We start from the raw sequence: 16,192 nt of genomic DNA on the forward strand, positions 1-16,192 counted from the left end.
TGGATGTTATGTACAAGTTTATGCTGTTACATTGTATTTGTACCCACCCTCCCCACCCTTTGGTTGGTAGGGAGGTTGTCGTTTATCTTTTTCCTCCATATCCTTTGGGAAGGCTATTGTTATAGTTTGATTATGACTGTTATTCATGCACTCAACTTTTTTTTGGAACAAAGCATATTGAAATTGATCCAAATGAAGACCATATGCTTGCACTGTAAACTCAAAGCTCATATATTTACAAACAAAACTATGATATCATACGTATTTATAATATGAATTTAAAATGAACCTACCTTTGAAGATTTTGATGAAACCTTCTAGGCTCTTTTCTTGCGGCCACCAAACCACAATATCTAAATTATTTCGGCCCCCGAAAATCATCAATGTTGTACCGTACTGTGCCATGGCTTTTTTGTGTTTATTTTCTTTCATGTGGAATGTGAATTTATGTGGGTGGTGGTGGGTCATGTCTATTTTCCAATGGGTTAAAAAGTTATCTGCATTGTTTATTTAGGGCTAATTTTTTTGATGATTAATAAAGCAGGTTTGTGTTTTAAAAAAGAAACGATGTATAATTCTTTGTTTATGAGTGAATTGTCAAATGCCCCACCCCAGACAGCCCGTTATGAGCAAATGCCTCATGGTGGGGACCTACAACTTGTCTAAAACCCGTCTAAAACCCAAATTCCTGGGGGGGTGCTCATTCAAATTGACAAAGCCATAAGTCTCAAGCAATTTTCTTTATCTACAAATGAAAAAGGGTCATGTCTTGAATTTCCATCAATAATGTGAGAAAGAATGAAGCAGCTACTCACGCTTGGAAATTTTGACCTCAAATTGGGCCAAGGAAATGTCCACTAGATTCCAGTCCTTTTAAGGCCAAATTTCGCTCGGCCATTTTCATGGCGACTCAGAGGGACCCGGGGAGTCATCTATTTTGCCTGTTGCGGGAGACTTGTAATGAAAACAAACGTTTGGCGCTAAAAAATAAAATCTATTCCTTTCAAGCTTTAGTTTGATGTCTGATTCATCGACTTTGTCCATATTTCTTGATTTTTGCATTCGTAGTGAACACAGGGCTCCAAAGAACGATCGCAGTTACAAATATAAGTCTTCAGTCGACTTCAAAAACGGAGGTAAATAATGTTAAAGCACTCGTTTTGCTCAAAAAGGAAACGGTAGAACCACAGAAGAGATATTGATCGTTTATAATTTCGAGTTGAGCGGTCATAATTTTGCTTTTATATGTGTAAAAATTTGTAACAAAAATACTCAATTTTAATTGAAAGGAAATAGCCTGTGGCCCATGACCGTGGCGATCGGGCAATGGGAAGTAAGAAGAGAAGAACCCCTCGGAGATCGCTTGCATTTTCGCAGAAGAAACGATTCCCTGTAGCTGAACTAGCTAGAGAAAGGGCTACCCTTCGAAAAGAGTATCTGTCAAAGAGTAAAGAGCTCTCTGCTCTGAGAAAAAAGTTAGAGCGCCTACAAAAAAATGGCGAGAAAATACGAGAATGTGTGGATCAGCTTGAGCTTGAGGTGACCCCGCCAACTCAAAGCCGTGCGACAGCATTTGAAATCTTGCAAAACACTTCTACAAGTAGGAAAAAAAGCCCAACTGAACTCACTGGAGAGGGTAAATTAAATTTACCGAGACGAAGTGCCCACAGAAGGCAATTAGAGACCCTGATTGCTGCTTCAGAGGTGAACGGAGGTTCCGTGGAAGATAGAACTCCTGCTCTTGATGGAATGTTTTCCACTGTTCTCAAATATGGCAAAATGGCTGATATTTCTAAATATTTCGATTCTTCTAAAAAGCTTAAAAGGGCAGCTGCGATGAAAATAAATGCTCAAGCGAAGGAGTACGAAGAAAGCAATGAAAATTTCATCCGTTCCTTATCTCTACTGTATGCAGGGGGATCATTGAAAAAGTAAAATACCAGCAGGGGAGATCAGCAATGGTTATGAGACATACTGGGAAAAGAACCATGAAAGGTTATCTTTCAAGGGAGAGAATCAAATTTGGCTTTGGAGTTCCCATTCCAAGGCCACTTGCTTACAGTGCTCTCATGCACAAAATTGAAGAAATCAATGTTGGAGAGACCTTGTCAGTGAGAGAAACACTGTGCACTACCTTACCCAGGGATCAACGAGTTGATGGGGTCTACAGAGACTTAGAGACAATGCTAATTATGCTTAGTCAATTTTACTTTGAAACAAATGAATTTAGAAAGGACAATGACAAACTTAATTGGTTTGGTCACAAAGAAGGATCCTTTAAAGTGGCAATTGGGGGGGGATGGAGCACCCTTTGGGAAGTGGGATGAGTCAATGTCCTGGTTGGTGAGTTTCTTAAATGTTGGGCCAAGAGTGGCTAGCCCAAATGACAATTTTCTTTTATTTGGTGCCAACTGCAAAGAAGACCACCCATGTGTAGAGCAATTTACTCTGCAATTAACCTCCAAGATTGAAGCAATTGAGAAGAAAACATATACAGTGTCAGAGAAGCAAGTAACCTTCACTTTTGAACTGGTTCCCTCAGACATGAAATTTCTGGCTTTCCTTAATGGGGAACTTAACAATGCTGCCACTTATTTTTCCAGCTTTGCAAATGTATCAAAAGAGGACTGTGTTACACTGAATGGAAAATTTGGGCTAATGAATGATTGCAAGTGGAAACCATGGCCATACAAAGATAGATTAAACATTGCCAAACAGGTAGAAAGTTTTAAGGCAAAGCTTCCCTCCAGCCTTGCAGCCTCAACAAAAAGAACAAAAATCACCAAATTTATTGCCAGTAATAAATCAAGGCAGGAATTTCAGCCACTGATTGGAAAGTTGTGTGATAAAGAGGTTGTAGAGCCCCTTCACCTTAAAAACAATGGGGTACAGCATTTACACACAATGCTATTAAACCTAGCAATTTCTTCAAGTAACCTCCCACAGAAGATCTCCAGCCTATCACACCTATCCCCAGCATGTGCAATGTCAAGGTACATGAAGGCACTAGAGTGTGATGTAAAAGCTGGACGTTTGAAAAAGCAGCTAGGAAAGTGGATGCTGGAAGATAGGTCTAAGGACAAAGACTTTTCTTACAGACTGACTGGAAAGGACTCAAGACTTATTTTGCATGGGTTTATGTACCTTGTGAATGCCATCAGGGGGGATTCAGATGATCCCAAATTGCTTATGAAACTTTTGTTCATTGTTTTCATTGCAATGAAGCTCAGAGATTGTGCCTCCATTTTTTCAATGTACCACATTACTCAGCCAGCCATTGATGAACTCAAGGTCTTAGCTCGGGATTACTTCACAGCAGTCACACTCTTCACAGGCACTGTATCAGGGACAGTTTGGAGCATTGGACATTTGGTCCCAGTTCACACCCAGTGGGTATTTGAGAAATATGAAACTGGATTAGGAGTGAACACCATGCAAGGGAGGGAAGCCAAGCATGTTCAAATTGCCAGCTATGCAAGAAACAGCCTTTATAAAGACCGCTGGAATCAGGTATTCAGGCATGATTACATCAGTAAACTTTGGCTCCCTCTCCGCCAGCCATCTCTCTTGACATATCATCAATCAAGAGACAGCCTCATCCCCAATCGCATTACCACAGATGCACAACACTTTTGCTCCTGTGGGTTTTCCAAAGGTGAACACGACGACAAATGTTTCTTTTGTGGTCATAAATTCATGGATGAGATCAAGAAGTCTGTTGCGGAGGGAAAGCCTACTAGAGAGTGTTTGAAGTACTTGTCTTAACTTGGTCGTGGCTTAGTCTTACAAGCCTAGTGGCCCATGACTGCCAGAGCTTATCCCAGTTTCCGTAGCATGAAGCAACTATTGTCAGGTTTCCCTGACAGTTTGCTGGTACCCATTTATACTCCTGGGTGGAGAGAAGCACTATGGAGTAAAGTGTCTTGCCCAAGAACACAACACAATGACCTGGCCAGGGCTCGAACCCGGACCTCTGGATCCGGAGTCCAGCGCGCTAACCACTAGGCCACCGTGTCTCCGACTAACTATAAATCGGAGTCAAAACATTGTACCAAAGAAATAACAGAATTGGGATCATGTGTCAGACACTCTCCGGCTACCTCAATTATTTTCATAATAATAACAAATTCTGAGAGCGTGAACCTATTTTAATAACCGGGAAAGAAATTTTATTTTAATACATACATACATACATACATACATACATACATACATACATACATACATACATACATACATACATACATACATACATACATACATACATACATACATACATACATACATACATACATACATACATACATACATACATACATACATACATACATACATACATACATACATACATACATACATACATACATACATACATACATACATACATACATACATACATACATACATACATACATACATACATACATACATACATACATACATACATACATACATACATACATACATACATACATACATACATACATACATACATACATACATACATACATACATACATACATACATACATACATACATACATACATACATACATACATACATACATACATACATACATACATACATACATACATACATACATACATACATACATACATACATACATACATACATACATACATACATACATACATACATACATACATACATACATACATACATACATACATACATACATACATACATACATACATACATACATACATACATACATACATACATACATACATACATACATACATACATACATACATACATACATACATACATACATACATACATACATACATACATACATACATACATACATACATACATACATACATACATACATACATACATACATACATACATACATACATACATACATACATACATACATACATACATACATACATACATACATACATACATACATACATACATACATACATACATACATACATACATACATACATACATACATACATACATACATACATACATACATACATACATACATACATACATACATACATACATACATACATACATACATACATACATACATACATACATACATACATACATACATACATACATACATACATACATACATACATACATACATACATACATACATACATACATACATACATACATACATACATACATACATACATACATACATACATACATACATACATACATACATACATACATACATACATACATACATACATACATACATACATACATACATACATACATACATACATACATACATACATACATACATACATACATACATACATACATACATACATACATACATACATACATACATACATACATACATACATACATACATACATACATACATACATACATACATACATACATACATACATACATACATACATACATACATACATACATACATACATACATACATACATACATACATACATACATACATACATACATACATACATACATACATACATACATACATACATACATACATACATACATACATACATACATACATACATACATACATACATACATACATACATACATACATACATACATACATACATACATACATACATACATACATACATACATACATACATACATACATACATACATACATACATACATACATACATACATACATACATACATACATACATACATACATACATACATACATACATACATACATACATACATACATACATACATACATACATACATACATACATACATACATACATACATACATACATACATACATACATACATACATACATACATACATACATACATACATACATACATACATACATACATACATACATACATACATACATACATACATACATACATACATACATACATACATACATACATACATACATACATACATACATACATACATACATACATACATACATACATACATACATACATACATACATACATACATACATACATACATACATACATACATACATACATACATACATACATACATACATACATACATACATACATACATACATACATACATACATACATACATACATACATACATACATACATACATACATACATACATACATACATACATACATACATACATACATACATACATACATACATACATACATACATACATACATACATACATACATACATACATACATACATACATACATACATACATACATACATACATACATACATACATACATACATACATACATACATACATACATACATACATACATACATACATACATACATACATACATACATACATACATACATACATACATACATACATACATACATACATACATACATACATACATACATACATACATACATACATACATACATACATACATACATACATACATACATACATACATACATACATACATACATACATACATACATACATACATACATACATACATACATACATACATACATACATACATACATACATACATACATACATACATACATACATACATACATACATACATACATACATACATACATACATACATACATACATACATACATACATACATACATACATACATACATACATACATACATACATACATACATACATACATACATACATACATACAGACAGACAGACAGACAGACACACACACACACACACACACACACACACACACATACATACATACATACATACATACATACATACAGACAGACACACACACACACACATACATACATACATACATACATACTTTTATTGATGCTCCCTAGAAAGGGTTTTTCAGCTAAACACAATACAATTACAAATACAGATTTAAATTTAAATTAATTAAGAATATAAATGTAATTATAACTATAATAAATGTCAAAAATATTCTAAATGTAACGAATATTCTAAATGTACAGTGTTGTTAGTAAATCTGCTTAATAGTTTCCTTAAGAGAATAATTTTTATTGTTAGGGGTCTGCCAGAGACTGTTCCCCTTTTCTATATTTTAATTCCACTGAGGGCATTGCAACAATAACATATAAGACAATTAATGTACCCACAATTGTGTTAGAAGTGTATAAAATCATAAATATAACATCTATTACATATATGTTGTTGTCTCGACTCGATTACAATTTAAGAATGTACCACTGCATCCAATCAATACTGGAAAAACAAACTGCTCCTGTTTCAATGCTGAATGATGCCAAATGCATTCCAGTACCCGTAATGGAAATTAAATTGTAAAATTTCCTCTTTAAACTTGTATCTCATAATTCCATTCTTCCTGTCGTCAACAATAAGTTTTACCACCCCTTTTCCAGCTCCTAGCTCCTTTGTAAATGCTTCGCAGTCCTCAAATTTATTGAACAAAGCACACAGTCTTCTCATATTTGTGAATGTTATTGTCACTGAACCGGGTTTCTCCGAAACATCTACACCATAACTTGTGCGATTTACGATCCCTTTGTTTAATAGACTGAACACTTCCTGCGGCATCGGAACATCGAAACAGATCACCCAAGGATGGATTTTACTCATCCGTGGAGTAAGGCGTGTATTAATTCCATTCTTAGCTCTTATCATTGTTCGTTCCAACATTGGATATACATGACTGATTTCATGCTCGTGTCGATAGCGAAGGGGACCATATTTTCCTTTCACAACAGCTTCGGCCAGTTTCTCTAGTGCGTTAAATGTCTCATCTAGATCTTTCAACTTGTGAACATTTGAAATCTGGCGTTCGAATTTCGATTTCTGCCGCTTTAATGCTCCTTTGATCCCATTAAAAAGTTCTTCTTGGTCAGGCTCACTTTGGGACGCCATTTTGATTTGTTTGTGTACATGGGCCCAGACCCTGCGCGGCCGAAAGAGTTTGGCCCAATTTGAGGTCAAAATTTCCAAGCGTGACTATGTTTCCAATCTGATTTTACTCTTCAGTTACCTTTAAGCTTAGTTATGCTATTACTTTGTTTTATAATATACAAAAACCATAAATATACTTTGAGTTTTATTTTCCTGCTTTCAGAAGTACTTGGTAGTATATTTATACGTTAAAAATCATTTCATTAGCATACCTTTTAAGTTTAATAGGAAGAAAGTGTTATAAAGCAAGCAAAATGATATAATAACTTCATCAGTCATTATCAGTGGCTAATTACCTCTGAGAGTGCAGACAATCATGATAAAAGTTGTTTTCATCAAAGAATTTGGAGCAATGAAGATAACTACCATGATCCCCCACGGGCCATTCTCACAGGGGTAATTGTCCATTTGCATTATTGAGCCTTCATTTAACACCTATATTAAGTCCTAAAAACTTAATTTTGAGAACACCTGTCATTCAGACCGGTTGCCAGAAATAGTATTTACTCCCCCTCTATACTTCATCCCCATCTCACAAAGTGTTCTTGTAAGGCCAACTTGCCTAAATAGCCTAACTGGCTCATAGCTCCAGCACTTAACTCCCGTTTCTGTAGCATTAAGCGGCTGAGAGTTTTGCTACTCCCCTGGGTGGGATTCTAGTCCATCTCAGGTTACTTCCCAGCAGTAAATTCATCAGTACCCATTTATATACCTGGGTGGAGAGAGGCACTATGAAAGTAATGTGTCTTGCCTAAGAACACAACGCAGTGCCCTGGTCGAGGCTTTAACCCAGATAGCTCGATCCGGAGTCCAGAACACTAACCATTAGGCCACCGCGCCTCCCATAGACCAACTTGCCATTTCCCTAAACATTCCCTGAAACAATCATTAATACAGTGTATATCATCTATAGTAAAAATTGATATAGCATACATAAATTGTTTGTTAAATTTGACACTGACATATTGCATAAATTTTATTTTTTTAAAACTAACAGTCTGATAACACTTTTATAACAGTGTTAACTTCAGGTAGTTAGAATTTTACTCTGCAGGTTGTGGATTACTAAACATGGATTATTTATTTATTATTATTATTTTTTATATTTTACATGGATTATTTATACTATGTCACTAATATGTGTGCATATCTTTACAGACCTGTCGGGCCTGTGGTGAACAAGCTCCCATAGCTTTAAGGAAATGTAGAACTTGTGGAGATGAGTTTCCCAAAAAGGAAAAAGATTGGGCATCCATAAGAAAGCTTAAAAAACCTAATCCCACCGTGCAGCGAGACCTCTTGGAACGTAGGGTAATTAATTTAATTCAGAAAATTGTAGAATTGTAAATTGAACTTTTGACGTGATGCTCAACATTTCTCTGGGCTACTTGGCGTGAAGTCAGTTAACAAGACACTTGAAGATTCGAGTTATGTAAGTGTTTGTAATTAATCCATTCCTTGAGAAGACCTGTTAAGCACCACCAAGCGCTGGAACAAAAAGGCGGGAGTGGCATATAAAGAGGTGGAGGAGGCCCTAGTAGGGGAAGGGGGTGATCTGTCAAGCCTGCAGTCCAGACAGGTGTTTTACCCATATGAGAATCAGAGAGGATAGGGTACTAAGCACAGTAGTAGGGGTCAGTAAATATGGAAAGCTTCTACAGTCAGGCACTTGACTTTCATTTATACTATTAGTAACTTGCAAGGAAGAAAGCAGTTTAATTTCAAGGCCTACCCAAAGTGGAAGACAAAAGGCCTTATGGTTAGTAACTGCACTTGACAATAAGAAAACACACATCACTGGGCCAGAGGGGACAGATTTAAATGGGGTGTCCGAGCCAAAGGATCATAGAAGTATGAATTGAACTAGGCATAGCCCCTGCCCCAATGGGGCACTTGGCTCATGTGCAAACCTCACCTTTATCATTCCCTTCATTACTCATAATGATTTGCACTCCTCAAGAGGCCAGTCAACATGCAATGAGAAATTTAATATGTTGGGTCATTCTGGCCTTTGACTTTCTTAGAGGAGTAATAGAGTGTTTTGTTATTCCCAAAGACCAAAGTTCCTTCTTGTGCCACCCTCCCCTAAAAACATTCAATGTAAGTATATCATTGTGCAAGACTACTTCCACAATACTAAAAAAACTTACATATGTAAAATTTGTTCTTTTTACCCCCCCCCCCTCCATTCCAAAAAAAACAAAAAACAAAAGTAAAAAAAAAAACAAAGAAACCCTCTTGTTAACAGCTTTCATAATAATGGGTTTGAAGTCACCATGAATTAAATTTTTTTATAATGTATAAAATTGCCTTGAAACCAAAGGGAACCTCAAGATTACTAGGTTCCAACAGCACAGAGGTAAAATCCAACTGAGAAGAAAGATGCATAGCTAACAATGGGAAAGATTGAGATGAACTTGACAGGGCCTGAATTTGTCAAGATCTGGCATGAAGGAAGATATAAGCTTCTTAGAAGGGTTCTTGTTATTTTCATTCTACTATGCATTTTGAAATGGGATGTTATTATTTTTGGCAGGCAGATATACTGAATCACCATTGCGACTATGATATAGTCATTATGTTTAAAAGAAAGCACCTTAATGGTGTCTCGATCTCAACATATGGCACTCTTGGGCTTGTGGAAGCCTTTGTCTCAGGAGAAGGAGTAATGGGGACCACATTTAAAGATATGTTTGAGGCCTTCTGTGAGGAATATGGTGATTACCTTAAGATTTATTCCTTGTCATGATTTATCACTTTGAAACTAAGAATGATCAAATATCTAAATTGCAAAATAGAGGTCTCATTTTTGTAAAGAAATTAATATAAAGTAGACACTATTATGAAAGACACTGTAAAAATCAATATGTACAGAAACGTTGCTCTGTCCTTTTAATACAGAATTAGCATGATGTCATTTTCGTGCAGAATGATACCAATTAATTGACCAGTTTTCATTGTTTCATATTGTTAAAGGAAATTGAAAATTACGTATTCATTTTACAAGTGCAATAAAATATTTTCAATATCTTTATCAGATCTATCTTCAAGGCTTTCCTTCAGTTTGATAGAGTTTGAAAATTGCCCATGCATGCCGATTTGCTTCTCATATTGTACATTTATTAATCATTTGTATCATAGTAAGCTTTATTTCCAGTGCCATTATAGTATAAGCTAATTTTTTTTGTGATTGCCATTATTTATAAATCACAGGGCTATCAAAGTATGCTAGTAGATGGGATTCGAAAGTCATAAAAAAGTTTTTGCAGGGGAGGTGGGGGGGAGGGGTGAAACCGGTTGCTTATAGGTTTTTTAACCAAAATAATTAATCACTCTGACTCGTGTTCAGTTGTATTTTAATGAATTTGTCTTTCCAGGAAAGAAGAGTGATGTTGGAAGTGAAGTCAGAGCACCACCACTCAATGGTATGACATATATATATATATATATATATATATATATATATATATATATATATATATATATATATATATATATATATATATATATATATATATATATATGCATGCTCACTAGTTTATCTAGTTTGAGCACTCTGGCATGGCTTAGATGATACCACACGTGTAAGATCACTTGGGGTGGCTATATAGCCTTACCTCCATCCTAGCATCAGCACTGCACTGATGAGGCCCAGAAGGCCGAAACAGTACTGAAAGCTTCTCGGCCTCTTGGGTAAGGTTAAAAGGCTTATGAAAAGTTTATTTTCCTTGCTTTTGCAGCAATTGGTCAACATGGACAGCCAGGAAAGTGAAAATATCAGCCAGTTTACTACAGATAACTCGACAGCGAATCCAGGAGACGTCGTAGACGCAAGCGTGGTAGAAGGTTCACAGTCCTGGGGCGCAGACGTGGAAATCGAAATCCCTGAGGTACTAAAAAATCTGGAAAATAAGGGTGTGAAATTTCAGGCCGTGCCTTTTTTGAATGCTCCTAGTCAAAGTAGAATCACGAAGGATCGCTCTATTTATTTTAGCGTTGATACAACCGTCAAATCGCAAATAATTCTCGAAGCTTTTGACGCGGCAGAAATCGATATTGACGCTATCACCGGAATCCAGAGAAAGGCGTCCAATAGATCTTGGATCGTGACTTTTAAGAGCCGTGCAGCTAAAGAAGCCGCTCTTGAAACACCTTTTGTCGTGATTGCCGGTCTCAAAGTGTTCCTGGACGACTGCGAAAATCGTTTGGTCCTCCGCTGAACTACCCGACACTGCCGTGATTGGCCGACTCAGCCACTACGGTCGTGTCCTTTCATTTCGGCGCGACAAAATTGCACAACATATCGAGAATGGAGTAAGAACGGCTCGAATGGCGCTACATCGAACTATCCCTGCCAACATCAACATAGCTGGTGAACCTATCAAAATATGGTACCCAAATCAGCCAAAAGCTTGCCGGAATTGTGGAGCTACTGACCACATGGCCAAAGACTGCTCTGCAGTCCGTTGTTTTAATTGTGAATGCCCTGGGCATCGAGCTCAAGAATGTAAAGACTCGCCAAGATGTTCCGTTTGTTTAGCGGACAACCATTCCATGCCTCAATGCCCCTTCCTGCTCTTCAGCGCGAACGTCGATAGTGAGCCAACGCCACCTAAAACTGAAAAGGAAAAGAAACAAGAGCGAGCCCAGCGCGCCAAGGAAAGAGAAGAAAGGCAGAAAAAACTACAACAACAGAGAGAACAACAGCGACAACAAGAAGAACAACAGAAATTACTAGAAAAGCAGGAACAGCAAGAACAACAGAAACAACAAGATCAAGAGAAACAACGAGAACAACAACGCGACGAAGGTAGAAGAGAACGACCAAGAGAACGAAGAGACGAGCGAGGGAGGAGAGACGACAGAAGAGAGAGAGATAGAAGCGATCGAGATTATTATCGCGGCCGCGATGACCGCGATAGATCTTCCCGCCGTGACTACTCTGGCTCCGAAACTGATGATGATGGATGGGAGAGAGCTAAACCTAGGAGAAGGCGGTACAGATATTAATTTTTTATTTATATTCAATGAGTAAGCTTAAAATAATTTCTCTAAATGTGCGAGGACTCGGGTCCTCCAGTAAAAGTCGAAAAATTATTCAAGAATTAAATTATTCAAACTGTGACATAATCCTTTTACAAGAAACACATGTCTCATGCAAAAAACAAGCGGAGGAATTCGAAATACTCTGGCGCGGCAAATGTCTGTGGTCCTTCGGGACTGGCAGGTCTGCCGGTGTTGCCATCCTCTTTTCTCTAAACTTTCCAGGCAAAATTATCCGTTTTTTGACCGATTCCGAAGGAAGAATATTGAGCTTACTCATTGACTACTATAATTCTAAACTAAATTTAGTAAACATTTACTCTCCCAATACTATTTCGGATCGTAAAAGTTTTTTCTCTTGTCTGCACAATTACTTTCTCTCCCAAGGGGACCTAGTGATCGGGGGAGACTTTAATTGTGTGGACAATGTCCTAGATAAATTAAATTGTTCCGCCATCCTATTGTCTGATCAAAAACTTCTCCGATCCCTTTGTGCTGACTTCTCACTTACAGACATTTGGCGCAAAAACAACCCGCGCAAAGTAACTTTCACCTGGTCTAATAAAGACCATACCCAGGCATCTAGAATTGACCGCTTTCTCGTCGCTAAAGGCTTAACCCTAGTAACGAAATGTAATATTCTTCCATGCGTATACGACCTATCCGATCATGACTTTGTAAAAATTGAACTAACGACTAACCCTTCTAATCACGGTCCTGGAATTTGGAAGTTCAACAGCTCTTTACTCTCAGATGTAGAATTTAAAAACATTATGTCAAAATCGATTAACAACTTTAAGCTTAAAATCCCCGAATTCGCCTCCCTCCGCGAATGGTGGGATGCTCTAAAAATTGAAATCCGCAAAACAAGTATTTCATACTGTATCCGTAAACAGAGAACAGCAAATGCCACAAGAATCCTAATTACTAAGCAATTAACCCATGCTAAAAACGCTTTACATTCTAATCGCTTAAATAACCCAGGTGTAATTAGCGATTTGGAAAGCCAATTGTCCTCTCTGATCTCGAAAGAAGCCGAAGGAGCTAAAGTCCGCTCCCGAGCGCAATGGTTCGAAGAAGGTGAGAAACCAACACGCTATTTCTTCCGTCTGGAGAAAAAACGAGCTGACATGAATAGTTTTGAATCTTTTTTTGACGAGAACGGTGTTCTCAGAAATTCTCAAAATGATCTTGAAAGAATTTTAACCAATTTCTACAAGAATTTATTCACCCAAGATCCTCTTGATATGCGAATTCAAACTGAAATAATTGACGGCCTCGAATTTTCACTGACTGATTATGAGCGCAATCTATGTGAAGGCCCTTTTTCTAATAAAGAATTACTTACTGCATTGGAAGGCCTTCAGACCGGCAAGTCACCCGGTTCTGATGGTCTCCCAACAGAATTTTACTTGTGTTTTTGGAACGATTTGAGCGAATCTCTCCTTTCTGTTTTGAACGAGGCCTTTCTTGCTGGCTCCCTCGCGGATAGCCAGTACGAGGGCCTCCTACGACTCATCCACAAAAAAGATGATCGACGCCTCGCAAAAAATTGGCGCCCAATTTCCTTGTTAAACACTGACTACAAGTTAGCATCTAAAATCATCACTGAACGATTGAAAAAAGTCATGAACTCCATCGTGCATTCAGACCAAACGTGCGGCGTGGTCGGCCGCACTATCTTCTCAAATTTGGCCTTACTTCATGATGCCCTCGACATGATTGACAAAACTAATGAACCGGGTATTCTCATTTCCTTAGATCAAGAAAAAGCTTTTGACCGAGTTGACCACGAATTCATGATGAGAGTATTGCGTAAATTTGGTTTCGGCCCCTCCTTTTGTGGGTGGGTCGAACTATTTTATTCTAAAGCCTTCTCTAGAATCATTGTTAATGGCTCCCTGTCCCCCCCTGTCCACTTAAGAAGAGGGGTGAGACAAGGATGCCCATTATCTCCTCTCCTTTATGTGCTAGTTTCAGAAGTATTATCAACGCAAATCCGTAATTGTAAAGATATTGAAGGTTTCCTGCTCCCCGGAGCAGGGGGCCTTCAATATAAAATATCCCAGTACGCTGACGATGCTACTTGCATCTTAAAATCCGAAAGATCTCTTTCTTCACTTCTCCGAGTCGTATCAAAATTTGAACAAGGATCTGGCGCTAAACTGAACACGTCCAAATCTGAAGCAATGTGGTTAGGAAAATGGCGAACTAGAATTGAATCTCCCTATGGCCTCAAATGGGTCACTAAAATGAGAGTGCTTGGTGTTTACTTCTCAAACGGCCTCGTCAATGTCGACGACGACAATTGGCGGGCCAAATTAGACAAACTAAGTTCGGTTCTAAATCTTTGGAAACAAAGAGACCTGTCTTTTATCGGTAGGACCTTAATTGTAAATACTTTAGGCGCAAGCCGTTTATGGCACGTTGCTAAAGTCATCCCCCCACCCCGTTGGGTGCACGATAGCTTTAAGTCGATCATTTGGCCTTTTATCTGGAGAGGAAAAATGGAAAATGTTAGTCGCGATCGCTGTTGTGCGCCCCCATCATCCGGGGGCCTCAACGTCGTTAATTTTAAAGCTAAGTGCGCTAGCCTGCGCCTTTCTGTTTTTTCCAGTTTAAGAGATGACTTTGGCACATCCAAATGGCATTACCTAGCTCGATATTTTTTAGGACATAAGCTAACTATTCTAGATCCCCGTTTTTCTTTTCCCACCAATTCTGCTCCCTCTTCCTTCCTTCCTTCCAATTACTACCGCCTTTGTCTAGATAATTTCCGTACCTTGCATCAGAAAACTGGTGCCTTACCTGATTTACTCACCAGTAAGAATTTATATCTTTTGTTGCTTGACCCCGTCTGCGTTGCACCCCGGTGCTCCGGTTTTTGGGCGTCTGCTATGGACCGCCCCATCAATCGTTGGGCCTGGGTGTGGCGCAAGTCTCGCCTAAAGCTAATTGAAAACAAGAAGAATGATCTAATTTGGCTATTGATCCATAGAATGATCCGCGTAAGATATCTCCTTAAGTCTTGGGGATACATCAATAATGACAAATGCGCGATCTGCGGAAAAACGGAAACTATTGAACACTGCTTCTTGGGATGTCCCAGAGTTGTGAAAGTCTGGGACCACTTCTCCCCCCTTTTCCGTGCTCTACTCGACTCCCCCTTCTCTATCTCCCCTACATCTATCTACTACCCTTTTTCCCTAGACAAATCTACCACCGCTATATCCTTATCTAACT

The 16,192-nt window shown here is 37.7% G+C and overlaps 1 protein-coding gene and 1 pseudogene across 2 annotated transcripts in view; both read left to right on the forward strand.

The window, feature by feature from the left end:
* Window positions 1-1,056: 1,056 nt before the first annotated feature.
* On the forward strand, window positions 1,057-7,883 carry LOC149045760 (uncharacterized; annotated as a pseudogene). Its single transcript, XR_016186814.1, has 2 exons — window positions 1,057-1,136; window positions 1,290-7,883. The product of XR_016186814.1 is annotated as an uncharacterized LOC149045760 (transcript).
* Window positions 7,884-10,552: 2,669 nt separating this feature from the next.
* The window catches only part of LOC149045761 (uncharacterized), an 18,356-nt gene continuing 12,716 nt past the window's right edge, over window positions 10,553-16,192 (forward strand). Inside the window, exons 1-2 of the mRNA XM_089207140.1 lie at window positions 10,553-10,623; window positions 11,284-11,331. The gene's annotated coding sequence lies outside the window, so the exon portion shown is untranslated. The remainder of the gene's footprint in view (window positions 10,624-11,283; window positions 11,332-16,192) is intronic.

This window comes from Pocillopora damicornis, chromosome 5 (assembly GCF_964200805.1).
Source record: "Pocillopora damicornis chromosome 5, jaPocDami1.2, whole genome shotgun sequence".
Taxonomy (NCBI): Eukaryota; Metazoa; Cnidaria; class Anthozoa; order Scleractinia; family Pocilloporidae; genus Pocillopora; species Pocillopora damicornis.